The sequence below is a fragment of the Centrocercus urophasianus genome, unplaced genomic scaffold (genome assembly GCF_019232065.1).
Source record: "Centrocercus urophasianus isolate 14NV4802_14NV808 unplaced genomic scaffold, USGS_Curo_1.0 seq_10, whole genome shotgun sequence".
Taxonomy (NCBI): domain Eukaryota; kingdom Metazoa; phylum Chordata; class Aves; order Galliformes; family Phasianidae; genus Centrocercus; species Centrocercus urophasianus.
Window position 1 is genome coordinate 81,392,600 of NW_024884142.1, and position 22,142 is coordinate 81,414,741.

Genomic DNA, 22,142 nt, shown 5'->3' on the forward strand with positions numbered 1-22,142 from the left:
TTTTTTTGCTCTGGAGAAAAATGAACATTTTCTAAAGGCTTTTTTTTTCTCTCTGCATACTGAAGTACCTCCTTATTTGTAATAAGGCCTTGAATTTTATAGACAATTGTGACTCCATGGGGGAGAGATTTGTTTTCCTTAATAGAAAGCTTGATTGATTGGATGCAGAAGATGGACTATATTCTGAAGATGAATAAGGAGTGCAAAGTGATTGTTGTGGATTTTGTTCACTGACATTTGGATGAATGCCATGATTAGAGCAGGGCGCTTCAAGAAGGAAAGGGAGGTTAATGCATCTGAATGCATTGTGAGGAACTTTTTTGCTCTTTGGACTTCTTTTATGTGAGCAAAGTCTCAGGAGTTCTCTAAGAATGTATTTGCATTCATTTTCAAAAACCTATCACTATCTAGTTGAGTTTTTAAAGAAATGCAATCTGTACTTCAAAAGATGGCAAAATTTGCAGTCCTCAGGTCCTTAGAGAATTCTTTGTAAGTTATTCCATCCCACTAAAATGTTGCTTCTCGCACAGTTTCCGTCTGCGAAGGCTTTTACCTTGGGAGGACTAACCCAGTGTGTGAACTAGAGCATGCTGTTGACCTTGTCCTGGTTCTGAATTCATTCTGGTAGGCTACTGTGGATAAAGGCTCTGTTAAGTACTCACAAGTCTGAATCCTTGCAGGCAGCACTGATTCACTGACTCCCAGAGCTCTGGCCCTGGGTTACTACTCCTGGTTACTTTTCACTCCTCTGGTCATGCACTCAAAGCATGTTTTTTTGTTTTTTTTTTAATGTTTTCAGTACCCAGCTAAATGCTCTGGACTTGAGCTTTTACAAGAAGTGTTCAGTTCCAGTAGTATGTTGAGTGCCTATAAGCATTTCACTGCCGTAGGTTCAGCATTGCTCATAAGTGCTCTTTTCTCATAGTCCTCTATGGAATCTAAGATACCCTTTTCAAATATAGCTTCTCCTCTAGTTTGTCAGCAACATGGCAACATCCAGGAAATGATAGTGGTTCTGTATCTGTGCAAAGTCTGGATGCCATTCAGATAGCAATACAAAAGGCATACCTCACGGGGAAGAATACTGGGTAGCCTCGTATTGAACTTCATGCTTTTGTGATTTAAACGAGTTACGAATAAACCCCCACAAAATGCATGAGTACACCCAGTAATCCTTTGTCACAGGAAGAATGAGGTTGAATTATGGTTATACAGGCAAACCAGTGTCCTTACATTACGTAACCCTTGAGTCATAGATTTTTATAACTTTTTCGTATATTTCTTTGTGTGAATCATGAAAACATTTAAAACAGCTCTCTTCAATGAAGGCATAGGGTCAGTATCACTGAAGATGTCTGCATTTCAATATGTTGATATAGATTTTAGTCTACTCAATATACTTAAATTCTGGTACCCATTCTATAAAATTAGTCACATCCATTTTTGATCTGTAGGTATATTTAAATCATATGAGAAATATTTAGAAATACGCTACTGTTGTACAGGAAATACAGTGCACAGCAAGATCTCTAGGGAATGCAGGTAACTTCTTAACCAAGAGCAGAATCACAGTAAACGTTGAGGTACTAAGTCTGAACCACTAGTAATGCTTCTACCACTGAATAGAAGGCATTTTTCTAATATACTGCATTGTTTTGCATCGTGTGGAGATACAGTACTGGAGTTGTATGCTCACATAATCCCTAAATAGCAAATATTCCTTGAATTTGATTGTGTAGAACACCTTATTTTTTGACTAATATGTCCTGTTTCCAAAGCCCACTGCGGGTCTTACAAGCGTGTTCTTTGAGATAGCTTTAATAATACTTCATTCTCTATTTGTCACTCCTGTTATTAACTTGGGAATTCCTCAGACACATTTGCTGTAACTGTACTGTTAAGGAGGAAATACTGTTCCTTTACATTTTAGCAGTATGAGTTTTGCTTATTTTACTTTATGTAAAGGGAAAAAAAAAAAACACCATTCCTCAGCAGTTGATTTTTGGACTGGGAAGGAGTGGACTTGGTATTACTTTCATGTTTGCCAATTGGGTTGCTATATGAGTTCTGGCAAGTTACTGCCTTCATTGATTTTATCTATTTTAATGGTCTCTGCTCTCAAGATATTATAGACTTTCTCTTCTGTATTTCACACCGTATCTGTTGTGCAAAGTCCTCTTTGCAATTTGTGCTTCTCTGTGAAAAATAAAAATAACAAAAAGCAGAGTTGCAGAATTGTTAGAAATCTATGAATTATACACTGTCTGAAACAGGAATCCTGAAAATTCCTGGAGGAAAGACCAATAATTTATTGATGAAAAATTTCATGATGAAAACCGTGTTTTCATACTACTCATAAAAAAAAATGTACTGCTGTGTTTGAAAGATCATTTTCCCACTGTTTTCATGATATAAAAGAAAGTAACTGTTACTTCATTTAGCTTCAGCAGAATTGTTAATCATGTTACTCAAATCGTACAAGTACAGATATTGGGTTTTTTCTTCCCTATACAGACAATAGTAATAGTAAAAACCACAGAAATGAACAAGCAAAACCCCTGTGTTTCCTAAATCTAGGCATTCTCAATATGGAGAAATGGGTTTGTTATCAGAATTTGAAGTGCGTAAAAGTAGCTTTTGGGGTAGCAGTTAAGAGGGGAAAGAGGAAGAGTCTGCGTGGTGCTGTTTGCTCACTGAAGCTATTCCATCCAAACACTTCACCCAGTGCTGAGACCAGGGCATCAGATGAAATAAAATCTTGAACCTATGAGGATACTTACTGTCTTAATGCCAAACAGTGCTTCCTTTAGGGCAAGGCTGATTAAGGGGAGTGGAGAAGAATGACAGTTCCTGCAGGCATGATTCTTTTGAAAAATATCCCCACTTTCAGCACTGCTGTGCCTTTGAAACTGTATGAATCATTCATTGCCATGCAGATGTGGCTTTGAAAAGAGCTGTGGGACCGTGCACCTGTAACGTTACCCAGAGGTAGCCATCTGTTAGCAACACATACAGCTCACCCTGTGCTTTAACTTCAGCTTATTGAGAGTTGAAAGTTACTTAGGTTTTGTTTATTTCCACGTACAAAGATTCTTCAAATAGAAATCTTCAAGACCATCCCCTTTTCTAATTTTCTTAGGTGGAGTAAGATGTAGTTTGGATTCTGGGGTCAAATTCTAATACTTGTTGCTACCTCTACTGATTTTAATTTGAGCTGAGATACCTGATGTAGGGGCAGAGGGGTCCCACAGAGAAACAGTCATAGTGGATCTACATATGGCACTCTTGAAGAAAAAGATACCAAGGAAAAGACTTCATCAGCTGACTCATCTATGCTTCTCATTCTCTGTAGAGTCCCATAGGACTCCTCATATCTTCATGCTACTCAAGAGAGTAACGTAATAATAACTTAATTGTTCAATCCATTTAAACAAGAAGTCTTTTTTTTCCTTGTTACTCTACTCTGTTCGGAAAGGTACCACTGAGATCACATCCTGTGAAGTCAAAATTCTTCTAAAGTGCAGACACTTTTAAAAGACGGCACAGTTCTTTACTGAGATGTGAAGAAGTCATTATTGGAGTGTAACCTCTATGAGAACTGTAGTCAATTGCTGAAGCCCTCGACAATATTCGTGCTGTCCCAAGCTTAAGAGAGCTATGTCCTACTGTTCAGTGAGAGCAATAAAAGAAAATAGTTCTTCCTATCACTGTTTTCTCTGTTTAAAAAAACAAAAACAAACAAAAAAAAAACATTAAACATCTGAACTTTCCCTTTCTTACACTCTTAGCTACTGGGAAGTCAATGTCTTCTGCAAACAGCCTTGTTTGCTTTGTATTGCATCCTTTCCCTAATTCTGTTGCTGGTGATTCCAGGCTCTGGCAACTAGACACAAATTTAGATGCGGATTTTCTGCTGGAGTGCAGCCTAAAAGATGTTCGTTTTCTGAGAGCCAAATAATGCTGATGTTATACAGTCTCTTTGCTGCTTTGAATGTGGCTGCCTATAAAATGCTATTGATGTTCTAATATACAGCACAGTACTAAAGAGATCCTAGTTATCTTGAAGCAGGATCGATAGAGGTATTTGGGTAACTGTCTCTGTCTTTGAAGTCACTAGGCATAAAGTCCCACAGGGATACATCCTTCCTCCACTTTTCTCTTTCAGTTTATCTGCTGTTCCAAAAAACCCAAATCTGTAGCTTCTCAGCTCATTCTGTTCTGATCACAGAGTCATCCTCGCTGCATGAATGACAGTGTGTGGCCAAACTGTCTTCTGCAGCAAACCAGGCTGTGGCCTTGAGAACAAAATCTTTAATATGTAGCTCTGGGGGTTGATTGGCTCCACATACCCTTGCCAATACGTGATGTGGTAAGATTACACCAATTTTGTCTTCCTGTGTCCTATCTAGTCCTCTAACAGTGTCTTGGTAGCTTTAACCATCAGTGTGTCCCTTCTCTCTTTGCAGGCTGTGCTTTTAGTCAGCGTATTACATTAGTCTTTTGCTACAAAAAGCGGCCACAACAGTCTTCACCTTCCTTGCAGACACCTTAAGAAAAACAAAGGCAGTAACTCCCCTTAGGAGTACAACATGGTGCTCTAAGGGGTGGTTTCTTCATTGCATGCATCTGTTTCCACTGAGGCTAATCCTAACCAATTTTGCCAGATTTTTTTGTGCCACTTCACCTTGGTGTCCTGGAAATCTGGAGCAGATGTGTTTGGCTTTATGTAGCCTATGTGTCAGCGTGAGAATAGGCAATATGCAAGAAGGTAGAATCACCATGCCTGGGAGGGGGGTTGGAGCTTCATGATCCTTGAGGTCCCTACCAACCCAGGCCATTCTGTGATCTTTCCTATCCTGTAATGTGGATACAGTGTACTGGAAGCAGCCCTTGTAGTGAGTTACTTGAAGTTATGTGATTAATTAGCATTCAGGAAGTCAGTGCTATAGTCTTGTTGGTAATAAAAGCCATCATAGTGATGACTAAATGTGACTGAGTGGCTTTGTGTCTAGTTTGTAAGTAGTTTTGAGGTGTAAAGAGGTAGTGGTTCTAGCTTAGGAATTCACACTTGTTTAAAGTACGGGGCCTTGGGGTTTCTGCAAAAACCGTTTTAAGGCTTAAAATGCAGAAAAGAGCTGCAATGAATTTATGTACAGAGATCTCTACGTGGAGAAGCTGAAAGGTATAGTAGTGCTTTTATAAAGCACTGCGGTTATATCCAGCCACGGTGCAGAGTCCTGGGAGCTTTGCTGGACAGTTTTGCAGTTTAGAAGGCTGAATTGTGTTGCTGTTGAAATCGTCGTTAATGCTAAAGAGATACTAAACAAACAAATCAACAACTAAGAAGCGTTTGGAAGCTTCTAAAAACTGTCTGACGCAGAGATCCAGCCTTACTGCCCTTGAAGTTCTGAGCTCAGCTCCTGTGGGCTGCAGTGAGAGGTTCTTTGAACGCTCTGCTGTGCGTGTGCTAGTCAGAGGTTGTAGAAAAAGCTGCTGTAGAAATGGCAGAAAATTAATTGAGGCATTTTGCCTGGATTTGGGGCAGTGTTCAACAAATGCAAGGCTGTCGGAAGAAAATCAGAGAACAATAAAGAATGATGTTAAATTGCTTCACAGCAACTGCAATTTCTCAAATGCCTTCTTAGAATTAAGGGTTTTTTTATGTATAAATAGAGAAAACAATCTGTTGTTACATAATAAATTAGCATTGAGCATGTTGCAAAAATAAGGCTGGGTTTTGTATAAACAAAATGGAATCTTTATGTAAATGTTATGTAAATGTGACATTTAAGTTAAACTGTTGGAGTGGGGAAGTTGAGATTAACAAGGTGCAGATCTCATCGTGTTTATGTGTTGCAACTGTGAATTAAAACAGTTTATTATTCGTGTTGCTCAGCCTTTCAGCTCCTGTCTATCAGCAAGAAATACGCAGTTTTTTGGAAGGCAAAGCATGGTGAGATTGAGTTCAGGCCGCTTTTAAATAACTTCCCAATTAGTTTAGCGGAGCTGGATCAAAGGACGTCTGTCAGACGGCAGCGTGTGTCCGTGCTGAAGCCCTTGGGGTTAATATCTCAGAAGCATTTGTCACCTAGCAGTGTGCCTGGCTGCGCACATCGGGCGCTCGGTGCCCCGGAGCTCCGGCGGCCTGGCACCGCCAGAGGGCGGGCTCGGCCTGGCGCAGCGGCGTGCGGACTGTCGGGTCGGTGCTCCGGTAACCGTGTGGCTGTTGAGAGGCGGGCTGCTTTCAATCCTTGCTCTTGTAAGTTCTAGCGCATAGACCTGGTTCTAGGTTTTCTGAGAGTTCCAGGAGAGTTTATAGAGTAAAGGAAGTCTGTACGTCTAAAAAACTACAGTATGGCAAGATGCAAAGAATGGGCATCAGGAACAAAAATAAGAAAGGCAGGAGACTCAGTTACTCATATCTACTTACTCACAGATTGGGTGGGTTTAGGGTATGAGCCCAGAGGTGAAAATACCTTGAGACACAGGGCTGGAGGCATTATATCCTGATGTCTGTGTTACTGGCTGCAGTCATGTTGATCTCAGTAGTAAACTAATAAACGGGAGTTGACTGCATTTATTTACAGCACTGATGGCAACATTAGTATGTTTAGAGCTGTAAGTAAGATGCCCAGGGTGAAGGCGTAGTAAGCACAGTGCGTAGAAGCACTGCCTGTGTGGGTCAGGAGGCATTCTTATGAATCACAAGCTGATTATAAGATCATAGAATGACAGAATCATTTGGGTTAGAAGGGACCCTTAAAGGCCATCCAGGTCAGCTCTCCTGCAGTGAACAGGGACCGCTACAACTCTGTCAGGTGCTCAGAGCCCCATCCAATCTGACTTTGTCTCCAGGAATGAGGCATCCAGCTCCTTTCCGGGCAGCCAGTTCCTGTACCTCACCAACCTGATTGTAGAATCCTCCTTCATTATATCCAGTCCAATCTCCCCTCTTTTAGATTGAAGCCTTTTTCCTTGTCCTATCCATATAACAGACCCCGCTGAAGAGTCTGTCCCGTTCTTTCTTACAGCCCTTCTTTAGATACTCAAAGGCTGCTCCCAGAGCCTTCTCTTTTCTGGTCTGAACAGCCCCAGCTCTCTTAGTGTGTCTTCGTAGGGGATGTGTTGCATCCCTTGGATCAGTTTTGCTAACCCTGGAACTTTTTCTGGCTGACCTGTGGTGCTGTGGTGTATGGTGAAATCCTTGCTTCATTGTGGACAGTGGGGATTCAGGAAGATCAGAGTTTTACCCTGAAGGTCTCTGTGCTTTTTCTTTTCATAGTGAAGCAGGATAATGGTCATCCTTTGTAAAATGCTTTGAGATCTATGGATTAAAAATGCTATATAAGAGCTCAGTGTTGTTATTTATTGTAAGCTCTTTACATAACGCCAAGAACAGATGATAAAACAGGACAGGAAGTAACTATTGGATTTGAAATCACAGTCTATCACAGATGTAAATTTAGGGTGAAAGAAAAAGGAAATGTCAACTTTTCTTAGCAATCTGTACACACTCTTAATTGCTTTTACTTGGTCAGATTATGAATGCAAATAGAGCATTGCAATAAAAAAGTGATTTTTTTTAGAAGCTAAGAAAAAAGTGTTATTTAAGGTATGTAGCTCAATAAGGATCACTTCTTCCTTAGCTTCCTGAAGAGATTACAGCCTGTAAATCAAAATCTCATGCAGACTTCCAACTGAAATAAATAGTAGTTGGGTAACCCTCATAATTTTGAAGAATGGGTCAGAACCTGCAGTGTTTTTTATTTTATGTAACAGTCTGAAATAGAAAAAAAAGAAAACAAAAACAAAAGCCTACACATGCTGTAGGCTTCCTAGTATATCCCAAAATGTAATTGCATTATCTTCGTGCAGTACTGAAGAATGAGCTAAGGCCATAGAAACCAGTGGGTAATACTTTTTATCACGCACTTCTTTTTTGCTTTCTCCCAAAGATTTAGCGTTTTTTTTTTCTTTTTTTTTTGCAACAGAGTGTAACTGGATATGACTGACTGATGTAATAGCTGGCTGAAAAACACTGTTCTGTCTGGCCTGGTGTTTGGGTCTACGTGAATATCAAAATGGAGTTTGCTTGCCTACACTGAATGATGTTAAGCCAAACTTAAAAAGCATAGAATAAAGCAGAATACCTGTTTGATAGATGTAAAGAGAATAAGAACATATAAGTAATAAGTACTATTTTTAAAGTGAATGCTGATATTATGTAATAAATATTTAACTCATCTAGCTATAAGGATAATGGTATTGCCCTGTGCTAGTTCTGGTAGATTTAGAGATTATTTTCAAATGCATCTAGCATTTTGGTACAATAAATTGCTTTTCAAATCTGGATTAGATTATAGCTCTGAAAATATTAGATATAGACATTTGAAACCTGCTAAGTGAGGCATGGTATTTTGCCAAAAGGGCCAACCATAACCTGGGGTGCATCACACATGTGGCAGTGACCACAGCCCCAAGCCTGCCAAGAAGTGTTCAGACAACTCTCAAACACAGGATTCCGCTCCCATGTAGAGCCAGAATTTGGGCTCCGTGATCTTTATGGTCTCTTCCAACTCAGGGTGTTCTGTGATTCAGTGGAAGTACAGACTTTATTTTATTTTTTATTTTTTAACTAACGATGGGGAGATAAAATCAGAATATAACCTTATTAGTGATTCTGTTTGAGTTCTACCGCTACTCAAATATGTGTTAAAAATATGTCTTCTGCATATATGGAAAAGATGAGCCAGAAAGATTAGCCATGAGTCGCTCAGGTAACTTTTCTCATTTTAATGCCATTGGAGTGTAGCAACACTCAAGAGCAAATATTGTAGAAGAATTACCTAAGTAGAGTTGATCCCACAATGGAACAGAGACTAGCTGCCCTCTGCAGGCTTCACAGATTGTCTAAAAGAAATAATAATACATGTGTTCATTGAAAGTTGTGCAAGCGCACAGCAAAAATGAAAAGTAAAAGTCTGGCTGTAAGGCAGTATGTAGACTGACAGTGTTTTGCCTATGGAAGAGTTTCCAGTAGACTTTTTGGTTTAGTACACAGCAGAAAAAGTGATGCTTCTTAGAAGAGTGTGTCTGTCTTGTTCTCTGTATGTTGCCTGAATAGACTGCACCGTACTTCTTATAACCATTTACTGAAATCAGGCCTGCTGTCAGTATTAGAGTTAGCTGCCTTTTTTGTGTTTCACTGCTGTGTGATAAACTTGTATCTAGGACCTAAGGCTATGTTCCAGTTCATAACTGAATGAGGTCTACAGCCAAATGTTGAGGACTTCAAAGTACCTCCAGAATTTCCTTCTCTGGGGATTCTGCACACAACTTGAGAGCTTCTGAGTGCAGGCCTGGAATTTCCTAGGGCCTTCGGTACCACAGAGTTGCTGATCATTCCTCTCCCCAGAAAGAGGAGATGCAGCTGAAGTTTATTTCCAGGAAATCAGAACAAAAGTGACCTGATTTAGATGACGTTTTTGTACTGAAAAATGTTTTATAGAATTAACCTTTCTTTTAGGATGATAGCACAAGATGGAGGAACTTGTTTTGCATTAGAAGTAAATGATTAAAACAACAGCTGTTCAAATGGCTAGAGCTTGAGAACAGCCTTTGATGATCAGTTAGTTTTATCTGACTGCCAAGTGAGTACTTGTACATTAGTGAGACTTATGTTATAATTGGTCTCAGGGCTAGGGACTGTGTTCTATTGAAAATAAATTACAGGTGAGATATTACTAAATGAACTTTAATCAAGGGTTTCCTCTGTGCATGTTCAGCAAGGATTTGTCCTATATAATAATGTAGTTGGCAGCATCAGTAACTGGTCAATATTAGTATTTCCTTGAGAGCTTCATTTGACAGTCAGCTGGTGAAATAGACATGGCATATGGTGGAAGCTTTCTGCAATGTACGTCTTAATAAATATTTAATTTTCTCTTGTCTATGGTGTCTTGTACTTTTAAAACTATGTAAACAGTGAATTTAGAGATGGTTAACAAAGTAACCATGGAAACCTGCTGTACCTTTTTTCTCTATCTATAGACGTGGTTTTTGATTATGTTTTTGATGTTTTTCCCCCTATCATGATTTGAACTGAACCAACAAAACAAGCCATAAACATTATTTTATGCTTTTAGATCTAAATGTAAGTGGTAGGTTATCTAGTGACAAGCAATATTTGTATAATCAATGTAGGAGAGAGTTTGCATCCATAGCACGGCAAGAATTAAATAAGTGGTACCAATTAACTGTATGCAACGTTGCAGCAGGTCATGAACAGGGATAATAGATCTCTGCATTTCTGATGAATGTGGTCTTCAAACTTGCCTTTTTTTTCCATTATGAGAAACTGGATAAGACAAACAGGTTAAAAATATAAGTTTTTTAATTGATTTCGAGCATGTGAGTGCTAACTTGCATTAGGATCAAAGAATTCATTAGAGAGAATTATTGTACCTTTTGGGTGGAGATTTTTTGAATTGGAGACTGCCTCCACTATGAAAAAATCAAGGTCACCTAAAGTGTCTTGTTTGTATCCTTGTATCTGGAGAGACATTCCTTTGGAGAACCTGGTAGGTAGAGCAGGAAGTAGCTGCAAGTGTGAAAGACAAGTTAGCTACAAGTATAAGAGCAACCATGTGGGGGTAGAGTAGAGCTTAACCTGGCCAAGTGTTATGTGCCTTTCTAATTAACTCCTTGCAAAAAATAAAAATTGTGAATACAAAATACGTGTCTTACGTAATCAAAGAAAATTTTAAGATTTGATGATAATGCTTCAGGTTCATATTATAATTATGGACTATTATTTCAAGAGAATTTTAAATACGTTGGCATGACAGTAATTAAGCTTAAGCTCAGCAGGGAGGGTTAGTGGTCTTTATTTTGTCAAATGAACAATCAGTTTCAGTAATATAAAGCTATATTTCTTTTTCTGGATTAATTTAGTTGCCTAATGAGACATCTATTGCCTGAATGCTTGAATTGCCTCTTCTCTATTTTTAGAGCTGAAGAATTTTTTTCTTTTCTTATTGGTCTGAAGCATTATTTTGTTTTTTATTACAGTTCTGTTTGTGCTGTACTATCAGGTTTTAAGGATTTGATTTGCCTGGATTTCTGTTACTGTCCTTGGAAATCTTTTCTCTGCTTTTATGGGCAGTAGCATTAGTTTCTATGATCTCTAGATTCTGTGATAGATTCTATGATTTCTAGATTCTATGATTCTAGTTCTTTGAGATGCCCATCTTTGCAAGATTTTTCCTGTAGCCTGTGGTTCCTGATTCCAGACATGAGTATTTGTTGATGTTTTGCATGGCCTGATCAGAGCTTTGGATGAGCCAAAAGCAGTGTAAGGATGATGAGTTCTAATGAATAATTTTGATATTTCTTACTCATGGTTTTACAAGGCCACTGTTGAATGGCAGTGTTAGTGCAGATATAACTAAACAAAAAGTAGTGATTGGTTTGTCTGCGGCTAAATTTCTGGGCACAGTCTGTGAATTCTCTGTTGGAGGAGAAGAGTTGAGGCATGCGCCCACAAAACTGCAGATGTGATACGTCGATATGTAGATTACTTAGAGTAGACTTGAGCTTATTTGCTTAATGTTTCCAAGTTTAAAGATATTTCAGTGCAAGGAGGCAAATAACTATATGAAAAAATATTAACCTTTGTTGCTTTTTAGACAGCGCTTAAGGAAGGGTGTTCTTTGCAGATCACAGGCATATTACTCAATTACTCAAACTAATCAATTTCCAAAAGTTACCTTCCAGTACCATGCATGTCCCTGGTTCCTCATCAAATTATTTTTGTGCTTCGTTACACAGTTCTAAATATTTTTTTCCTTCTTCTGTTGAACTGAGGAAAAATGAAAATGTGATCCACCTCTAAGAAGCAGGGAAACAAGCTTTTATAAAGTGCTCTCAAGTGCACAGACCAAATCAATGGGGAAAGCCTGAAAGTATTTTTCTCAAATTTCTTTCAACTTTAGCATGGCATTATAACAAATATTGTTCAGAATGCAATATTCAGGCAGAAGTGTTTCGCTCCAGCTGATGGTGTCTCTGAGGAGTTCAGAAGTAAATTAGCAAAATAATGACTACTTTCATTAAGATATTTCAGCTATGGAAGCAAATGTGTTAGGGTTGTATGCTTTTGCTAGAGCTGTAGATGCACAAATGCTTTTTAGAATCAACCTGACAAGTTATTTAATCACAGAGTCGGCACATCTTTATTCTGATTATGATCACTGTCTTGAAGGCAGTGTGCATCTTTGCTGGGTGATTTATTGTTTCACTGCAGTAGCATCGACCTCCAGAGCCTGGGCAGTGGTCACAGCATGCCAGCTTCTCTCATGTCTCTTGAGGGCAGTACACAGGAAACATACTGTTATGACTTATTTAGATATAACGTATTTTTATCAGTGGTGTACTTGACATTTTACACCAGCTGACAGCAAGAAGATCTTTCATTTTTTTCAGTAGAGTAACATGAATAACCTGTGCATTTAAGTGTAGAAATGATTTAGGGCTCTTTCAGTGGGAGTATAATGGTATTTTCATCTCGATATTAAATGAAAAAGATTAGCTAATAATGTCATGATATTGGATCTGTGTCTTGTACTTTATTGGTTGTTTCCCTGCAACATATCTGTAGAGATAAACAGACTCCTCATTCTGTTTCTCTATGTTTTACGAAAATAAAGACAATTTTGTCTCTATGCCAAGAGCTACATGACTGATGCAGCATTCTTGAGGCAACTGTTAAAGCCTTCCCAACCTGCCCTGCATCCCCCATGACAGCACTGCAGTCATGTGGCTGCATGCAACCTTCTGCTCCTCCGTTTGTTCCCCACGCTGCCTGTGTCAATGCAGAGGCCTGTTGGGTTCCCAGAACAGGGCTGAGAGCTTTTCCTACAAGGCCATTCCATGTCTTATTGCAGTCTTTTGAGCAAAACATGCTGTGAAGGATACAGAAATATATTTCAGCAGTCCTGTAACAAGCAATAGAAATGTTTTAAGCTGCTATTCTTTGTATGTAGCACATTTCCAACATTTGTATTTATTTTTAAGTTATGATTAACATCAAAGGGGCATGACGTTCTTTTTCTGTTCTAGTTTACTGCTAGTCCTTAGGAAGTTATGTTAATGAAGAAAGCTCCCAAATGACTCTATTCAGATGTACATTGATGATGAAAATGTCTTCCCTGGTTTTGTTGGTTTTATTTCAGTTGTAATTTTCAAAGGCAGTGTGATTTTTTTTTTTTTTTTTTTAATTTTTATTTTTTGGAAGCATGTCTAATTACTTTTTCTTAATATACAAAAGAACAAAAGGGGACCTCTAAAAGGAGCTTGCTTGTTTTCATTCTTGTATGTGTAATAAAACAGTTTGTGGTCTGTATGTATATGAAATTAACTTATTCCTGAGTTTAATTTCATTCCATCTGTGCTTTTTTTTTTTTTTTTTTTTGAGTTGTTGCTGCTAAACAAAAGATCTAAATAAAATATATATGAGCACCTGGCAACCTGGAGCTGTGCATTTGTGCACAATCCTGCCAACTCTGTGAGAAATCTCAGGCCAGAAGAGTTGTTGTTAGTGGCAGCCTACAAGGAGAGGAGCAGCAGCACAGCAGTGCTGATAATGTTGCAGTCCCCGTAGTAGGAATAGCTAATACATGTTGTCAGTCACTGGGCTTAGAAAAGGAAGCATGGATTACATCACTAGGTAGCAAAAAGAGAATGAACGGAGGACAGTTGCATTGTTTATTACTTGTGCTGCGTATGAGAAGACAAGCAGTACATCTGTTCTGGAAAATGCTTCTGTATTTTCAGTAATTGTGGGATTGATGATTATTTGTAGTCTTTCATCTTTGCACTTGTATCTCGTAACTGACATAACTGGAAGAACTGAGGCCATCCATTTTAAAATCTACCATTACCACATGTAGTTAGGAACATGCAGAGTATTTTTAGTCTCCTTGGTGTCACACGTTTGCCATATGTGTTTGGTGTACAGTACACATCCCAGCTCTGCTGAAATGGCTGAACGTGGGGAAACATGCTATTTAGTGAGTGTAACTCTTTGCTAAATGCTCTTTCGTGCTCTTTTAAATGCCTTATTGATTTAATCTGGTTAGGTGTCTCAAATCAGGGAAAAAAACAAAAACTCTTCCTGCTATGCAAATTGTTTGAGACAGAACTTTGTCTCTTTCTGGGGTATATGCTTGTTTTTGTATGCATTTTTGTATGATATGCAATGTTGCTTGTATTTGAAATACTGGAAAGTGAAGAGCCACAACTAATCTCATCTAACTGAAGGCACTTTGCAATGCCTCCTTCCTTCCCCTTCACAGATTTAGGAAGGGAAATGATGCTTAAGGATTTTCATCCATTGGCATGGCTTGAGGAAGGGGAGGAAGCAGGGCCTAGTTATTTCTATTACATGCATAAATGTCTCAGAAGGCTTCATTTAAAGGCTTCCAAGACCAATGGGCTTTGATTCCTCTTGGCTTTATGGAAATTGTAGCCGCAAGATGTAAAAATAGGCTAAAAATTGATTGGCTTTGGTATTGTGTCCTAATCACTCTGCCAAAGGGTAAATCATAGCACTGTGGACTGGAGGAGCGATTCCACTAAATTCAAATCAATGTTGAAATGACTGGGAGTGGAAGGCAGTTATTGGATGAAGTTCTGACAGAGCAGCAGACTGGGTTTCTTGGCAGCAGAGGGCATTAAGATGTCAAAACATTAAAGTATGCATGTTAGGAAATGGGTGGGCATGTTAGAGGTAATTATTTCATAGAAAAATGATATTTCTTTCTGTAAAAGCAATTCTGAGATAATTCAGTGTGGTTGCTGCTGTAATTAGATATGTTTGGGTTATCTTCTTGTCTTTGAACCTTTGCAAGAGACTGCCACAGCCATAGAATCCTTAGAGTTGGAAGGGACCTCTGAGGGCCATCTAGTCCAACCTCCCTGCAATGAACAGACACCAAAGCTAGATCAGGTTAAAGCTAAATCTGATCCAGTCTTGCCTTAAAAGTCTCCATAATCAGGGCATCAATTACAAGACTAGATAACCTGTTCCAGTGCCTCACCACCCTCGCTGTAAAAGTTATTTTCCTTGTATCTTACCTAAATCTACCCTCCTTAAGCTTGAAGCCATTTCCTCTTGTTCTGTAGCTGCAGACCCTGCTAAAGAGTCTGTCCCTTTCTTTCCTGTAGCTCCCCTTTAGATACTGAAGGTCCACTAAGCAAAGTCCCTTTGCTTAATCTCCTTAATCTCTCAATTATTTAAGTGAAGGCAGAAAATGAATTAGTCTTCTAATCTTGTCTTTCTGATCTAGGGAAGGAAAACCTTGCTTGGAAGAGGTCTCCAGAAAGTCTTTTTCCAAGTTACGCAAGGGCTGCTCTGTAATATATTCCCGTTAATCTTTTTAGGTGAGAATAATCTTTCTCAGTTGATGTCCAACATGTTGGCACCATTTGCTGTTGTTTCGGGGCCATCTATTTTCCTGGTCCTTGAAGATAAAAAGCTCAGCTCATGGGAATGGTGTTCATATGTTTTGCTGTCAGTATTTTGCTAAGGTCTGGATTCTGTAATCCTGGTAAATCATGCAGGCTGGACAGTAAAGCACTGTATCAATAGTGAAATGTGCTGTTTTTATCTTGTATAAAACAGATAAGTGCTGTTTACTGAGGCCAGTAGTCTATGTTTTTGGATGCATTGCTCACCTGTTATCCAAACCGCTGGGCCTGCTATTGCGGTAATACATGTGTTCATTTTGAAGTTAATGGTTCTTTATATTTTGTTGCCTACAGATGCGACAGCTGCTTTACTTAGACGATAAAGGTGTTCTTTTGTCTAACACGTTACACCAAAGGCCATGACTTTGCATCTGAATCGAATGCAGGTTTTGGCAGTGAATTGGTCTCTAGTGAAGGTGCCAGGGGACAGTTTTGTGTCAGGAACACAGGCACCTGGGGGCTGTTTTTCAGCAGTCTAGCTGTTAAGAAAAACTCTGCTCATCTTCCTGATGCTTAATTCATCCTGCAGATCACAGTGGCTCTTTTGGCTGCTAATGTGGCTGGAGAGTACCTAGGTATTCTCTAGGTATCTTAGAGGTGCTTTGGAAAAAAAAAAAATCAAATCAGAATGGAGGGTGGTGGCCAAATTTGGTTGCTAGTTGCTGATGCTTCTAGGTGATTTCCTGTGTGTGACATGGTCAGCCAAGCCTGATTTGTTATTCAGTCTATTTCCTTTCTGCATCCTATCTGCTGTTGTCTCTTTTATGCATTTGGCAGATCTGAGGAGATGAGAGATCTCTTCCATTGCTCTCTTTCAGTTTATTTAAAGATTACCATCTGCCCAAATAGATGCTGTTAATAAACACAGTGTGTGTGCTTATGAGTGATGTAAAAAAAAAACAAAACGTTTTCCTACTTTCATTAGTAGATAATGGAAAGAATGGGTTCCTAACAGATCTTCAGCTATGAGGGGCTATTTTCACTTTTCTTCCTTTCCCAAAGATTTCCACCTTCAATGGTAATATCACAGAGGTGGCTTTGAATGAGTATCTTCTAAAAGTTTGAAGACTGAGTTTAAAAGCTTTACTGAAGTCAAAGTTCCCAGTATCCACAAGGGTACTTGCTCTGCTACTTTGACTTTTCCTTTTATTTTTTTTTTTTTAAGCAGTTGGAAGTATTGCATCAGGGTTGCATAAGCAACAGTAGCAAACCAATTCCCTCCTAATGCTCCTGCTTGTTCCCCCATTTGTTTGGGTGATTACTCCTGCCTGTTTGGAGGGAATGCTTGGGGCAGGGCCAGCAAGTGGTGCCAGCACAGTAACCTTTGTGTTCTTTCCTGAACGTCTGTTGCTAGTAAGTATGAAAAACACTCCTGTGTAGTCCATTTGACCCTTCTGGAGTATTTTTTTTTTCTTTTTTGTTGCTTCCCATTATGCAGTAATCTTTATTGCAGTGAGAATGCTAATTTATTTTTCTTTCTGGAGGTTGATGGCATGCGCACACTTCCCTATTTTGCATTCTTGCAGCTTGAAAGGTAGTGATCGTCACCATTTTTTTAACTGTTTTCCATCAGCTTGACAGCAGCAAAAAAGATATTTGAAATACTACATTACCTGTGCAGTGGTATTGTCCTGATGCTCATGTGAAATGACCAAGATTGCCACCTACATGCTACAGCCATACTTGCTTTCAGGGTACTTTTTAGCAACAGGTCTAACAAAGCCTGGGCAATGAATAATAAACAACAGATGCAAAATACATTTTTGCAAGAACTGTTGTGCCTCCTCTGCAACTTCTACAGACAGGTCTGTACAGAAGGATCCTAAAAAGAAGGAAGGAAATGATTTGTTCTATTGGTTTTAAAATCTAACTGAAAAGTGATGTGTAGCTGATCTGCTTTTTATTCTTTTTTTTTTCTTTTTTCTTTTTTTTTTTTTTTTCCCCCCAAACTGGAAGAAACTGGAGAACCCTGCTATATGCTGAACATTACCTGAGACTTCAGAGACTTGACAGTGTTTTACCTTGCTTCATCCAGTCTTTAGAAGGAATCCTCAGGGTGATACCCATAAAAGGAGAGGCAGGAAGGCAGAGAGAAGGAGTTTAGAATTATTATTTTGATTCCTACTAGCTAGCAACTAAATTACAGTGACCTGGAGCCAAATTAAATTTAAGCGTCTCCAGATCTTGGTTAGAACTTGCTGATGGAAGACTTTTTATTCTTTAAATACAGTTGGTGGCCAAAATATTTTCACATAAAATGTATTAAAAAAAAAAAAAATCCCAAAGAATTGTATAGGATTCATAAGTTGATTTAGAATTTTTTCTACAGCTAGGTCTTGTGTTGTTTGGTTACTTTTAGCATTAGGATCTTAATCCAGTGACTACTCATAGTATCTGTCATTTAGACACCTCTTGTCCTTTCCTGTCAAGTATTCAGTTTTCCTTTGCTCGTCTGTGCACCCTCTCCTTGCTTGCACAGTGACTTGTGCAAAGAGTAAAGTTCAGTCCAGCTACCAGCATGAGAAAAGGGGAGGAAATCAATACTGAGGTCTTTGCCTCTTCCCTAGATAATTGTATCGAATTCAAGATTGCTTTGACGCTTGAAGTTTTCCTGGTATATCAAACAGTGATGAGAGATGCTTGTATTTAAGGTGGAGGGCCCTTCAAATGCACCAGCATAAATGCTTCTGAAGCATTTATGCAACTTTGGTGGATATTTCACTGTAATTATTCTTTCCTCTATTAAAAAGAACCAACAAAGCATCTATGAATGTATACTGTAAATGGAGATACAACTTATATGTCTTGTCTTGGATTTAGGTATCATAGGTTGAATATTCTGTTTTCCCGTGTATTTACACGAAATAAATACCTGAAATTTTTAACATTGAAATAAGTAGGTTATTTCCACTGAATTTACAAGTTAAATAAAATTTTGTATAATCAGATTTTTCTGATAAAACACCAGCATTTTGTAACATCTTACTTGCTGTGTGTATATGTATAGAATTACAGAAAACAAAATGCAGTAATTTTGACCTTAAGAAAGAAAAAAACATTATATGGTGTTGAAATGATACGTGAAAAAGAATTCTAGATGTTCAGACATTATCTTCTAATGTCTCCTTGCTGTCAGTCCCAGATTTTGCCTGAGATTTTCTCTGGATTTGAGAACTTTCCTTTTAAAAGAAAAGAAAACCAAAAACCTGAAAAAATCTTGAACTACTGCTTTCTGTCACTGTACCTGAGCAGTCTTTTCTGCTGAAGTGCAGTTCCCCTTGAAACTGTTTCTGTAGCTTCTGCTAGCCAGCGTCTTTCTGCCTTTTACATTCATTTAGCTTCTTCAATGTAACCTTTTCCATTCAGTGCACTTAAGAGTTTGGAATTGTGGGGGCCATGGGTGAATTTATTGTCTGAAACATCTGTTGGTGACATCTCTGCCTTTCTTTTTCTCTCATTCTCTGTCAGCTGGTTACTTTTTCTAGCCTTTGATCCTTTCTGCCAATCTTAATTCTTTTTCTTGCACCTTGAGATAACCTCCTTACTACTGTGGTGCCCCTACATAGTTGCTGCCTTAAAATAATCATTAATGATGTTGATAAGCAACCAGCAGCAAGGATGGCCAGTAGTAGATGGAAGAGGTGTGGTATTGCTGGAGCCTGGCACTGGGGCGGCCATGGAAGTGTTTGTTATTTCCCTGTGTTCCTGTAGTGTTCACTGGAAAGTGTTCCTGTGTCTTGCTGAACATTTCAGGGCCTGTCTAAAAAATATCTGTTGAGGAATGTGCGCATGTGGAAACATTGTAAATGTGCACTAGGCTCTGTATGGTTTGTAGGAACATTCACTGTTAGTGCAATGGGTTGTTTGGGACCAAGGTCTGTGTGTTTCACCATCAGAAGGTGCTTCAACCCATTTGTCGCCCTCCTCTTCCCTTCTCCAGGGTAAGTGTATTAGATTCAGTTACAGATTATTAACAATTGCTTTTCTCCCTGGAAGGTAACTTGAAAGTTGATCTTTTCTGTCTGTCCAGGCATCTGTCAACAGTCCAGGCTGTTGACAACCTCCTTGACATCTTTTATTTCCCCCCTGGTGACCTAGTATGTCTGTGAGGAGTCATCATGCAGTGTTCCATATTTGTAGCTGGCATGCCTATTTATATAGATATTTACAGAAGTATAATGGTTAATATAATAAGCGACTTCCTTCTTTAGTGCAAAGCTCCAGCTCATGCAAATGAAGTTTCAGGGGAAGGAAGGGCACAATTTGGAACTGGATTCTAGAGCAATTCTGCTTGATTTTACAGAAGTTTCCCCCCCTCCCCCCCCCCATCCTCCCCAGGTTGCTTTTTGTGCCAGGCAGATAGTCTGTAGCTTAGCTGTTTTCCCCAGCACAGAACTGTGTGCCCTTGAAACAGTATTGCTGTGTTCACACTTCTGTCTTTTTTAACCTGCGTGGCTGAGAAGCTTTCATTATTCCTAGATAGAGTGCCACAATGAGTGTCACATCAAGTGGTCCAGCTGGCATTAAATATTGCTGTGCAATTTTTTGCTTCTGTGGGCTACTACTGACACATGAAAGCTAGTTAGCATTCTCTATACTCTTGCGTTACTAAGTACTGATCAAGTTCAGGATTTGGTTTCTGTGGGGCTCAGACCCAAAAGATTTCATTGTAAATGTCTAAATGGTGGAGGAATGTCAGCAATCCTGATCTTCCAAGGTAGCAGGTCCTTTTATGTGTTTACAAGTGAAAAGTTACTGTTTCAGGAGATGTCTCTGACAGACAGTGTAGCTCACAGTTTTGTAGTGTGCACCAACCCAAACCAAGAGTTGTAATAAAGGAACCACCTTGAACACTTTATGCAGAGCAGGGTTCTTCACTTGCAGATGCACTTAGAAAAATGTACGCAGTTTCTCTTCATGCCTAAGAGTTGTGCTGTATTGTGTAAACATCATCTCCTTTGTGGTGAGTGAAAAAAGTACAGAGTATGGTTTTGTTGTTGGTGGCTTTAATAGATAAAGGCATTCAGGTACTGTAGTGATGGGGATACAATAAGCATTTTTATGGGACAAGAAAGAATGTGCTTTGACAACTCCCAGCTGTTCAAATAAAATACAGAACATTCTCAGTGCCTGAAAATAACTTGGAAATAAACAGAAATCTTTTGAATATTGTTTTGAGTGGATACACTATTCTGGATTACGTATGACACACAGTGAATAAGCAGAGTGTTATGATGGCATTCAATGTAACTTTCTTGTCCAAGTGAGATAAGTAGAAAGAATATGGTTTGCATTCATAACCTGTACTATTATGACAAATCTTCTTTTGTTTACCTATTTGTCTGCCTTGTTATGAATTTTCATGTATCTATTTCACTCAGACAGTGTACAGGAAGCTTTACCAAACCCCCATTAGAGATTGTGAACTGGCTGCACCTTATTAGATCAGACCGCGTATTTTAAAGATGTTTTCTTATTCATTTAAAGTATAATGGCAACCAAGCTATTTATCTAACTGGAAAGCATTGCCAGTTTGCACCCATGCTGATGAAAAGAATGTCTTTTCTAAAAAGTCATTAGAAACCAAAGATAATCTTTAACATCAAATGTGTCAGTACAGAATTGATATGCAAGCTGAAGGGTCTAGACAAAAAGGACTTCTAGCTATGTGCTTTCTGTGTGTTCTTTCACCCACGAAGAGATCTGTATTTGTACGTTGGCTAATAATGACACTTCATACTTAAATTACTTTATAATTTCAAGGAGCTGCACCAATTTTAATTAGCATGTCTCACCTTGCTTCCAGTCAGCTCATTCTCACTGAGTCAGAACACATTACTGCTTGGCATGCAGTGTTTCAGGATAATCAACTTTCAGCTTGCAAACAGTCTAAAGTATGTTCTTTCTAGTGTACAAGCAGCTTTTAATACTTATATGTGGTGAGGTCACTTGCATTTGAATAATTGTGATATAATTTTAAAGCACACTTACCATCTCAGTAGTAAAACCATTTACACTGTCATCTGTTAAATGCAAATTTATAAGATACAGTTAATTTCTGTCTCATTCCTTCTTCAGCTCTGCTTTAATTTCCATTTTAGCTGCAGAGGGAAAAAGAAAAAAAAAGATACTGCAAAGGAACAGAAAGCAAAGTTGGGATATTTTTTCCCTTCTGCAGTTCATTTCCATATATACTTTTAATGATCCTTTTTCCAATTTCATAAACTTTCTGGTGTAAAACAAGCAGTAGGGTATTTGCAAATGGTGCCTGCACAGTTAGCTAGCTAGATCCTAATCTGTCTTCGCTTTGAAGCATGTGTGTTCAAACACTTGGCTATTAGATTCATCTGATTCCAGTGCAGGCTTAAAACTTTGGATCTCTTTAAAATGCTTTGGGGAGTTTGTTTAGGGAATTTGTTTTATCTGTTGTTACTGTCTGTATCATGGTGACAGGTGAAAAGTCTAGGATATGGAGATGGACATGTCAAGCAATTATTTTTGTATTGTAGTGCAGCTCTTGGTCACATTTGACAACTTTGGTGTTTTTGAATACTTGATCATCTACTGCCAGCAGCAGACAATAAATAAGAGATACTGATTCATGCCTACCTTTT

General features: G+C 38.7%; 1 protein-coding gene across 2 annotated transcripts in view; it reads left to right on the top strand.

Annotated features, from left to right (window-relative positions):
* The window catches only part of HHAT (hedgehog acyltransferase), a 147,166-nt gene that overhangs the window by 43,901 nt on the left and 81,123 nt on the right, over positions 1-22,142 (top strand). The window lies entirely within an intron of this gene.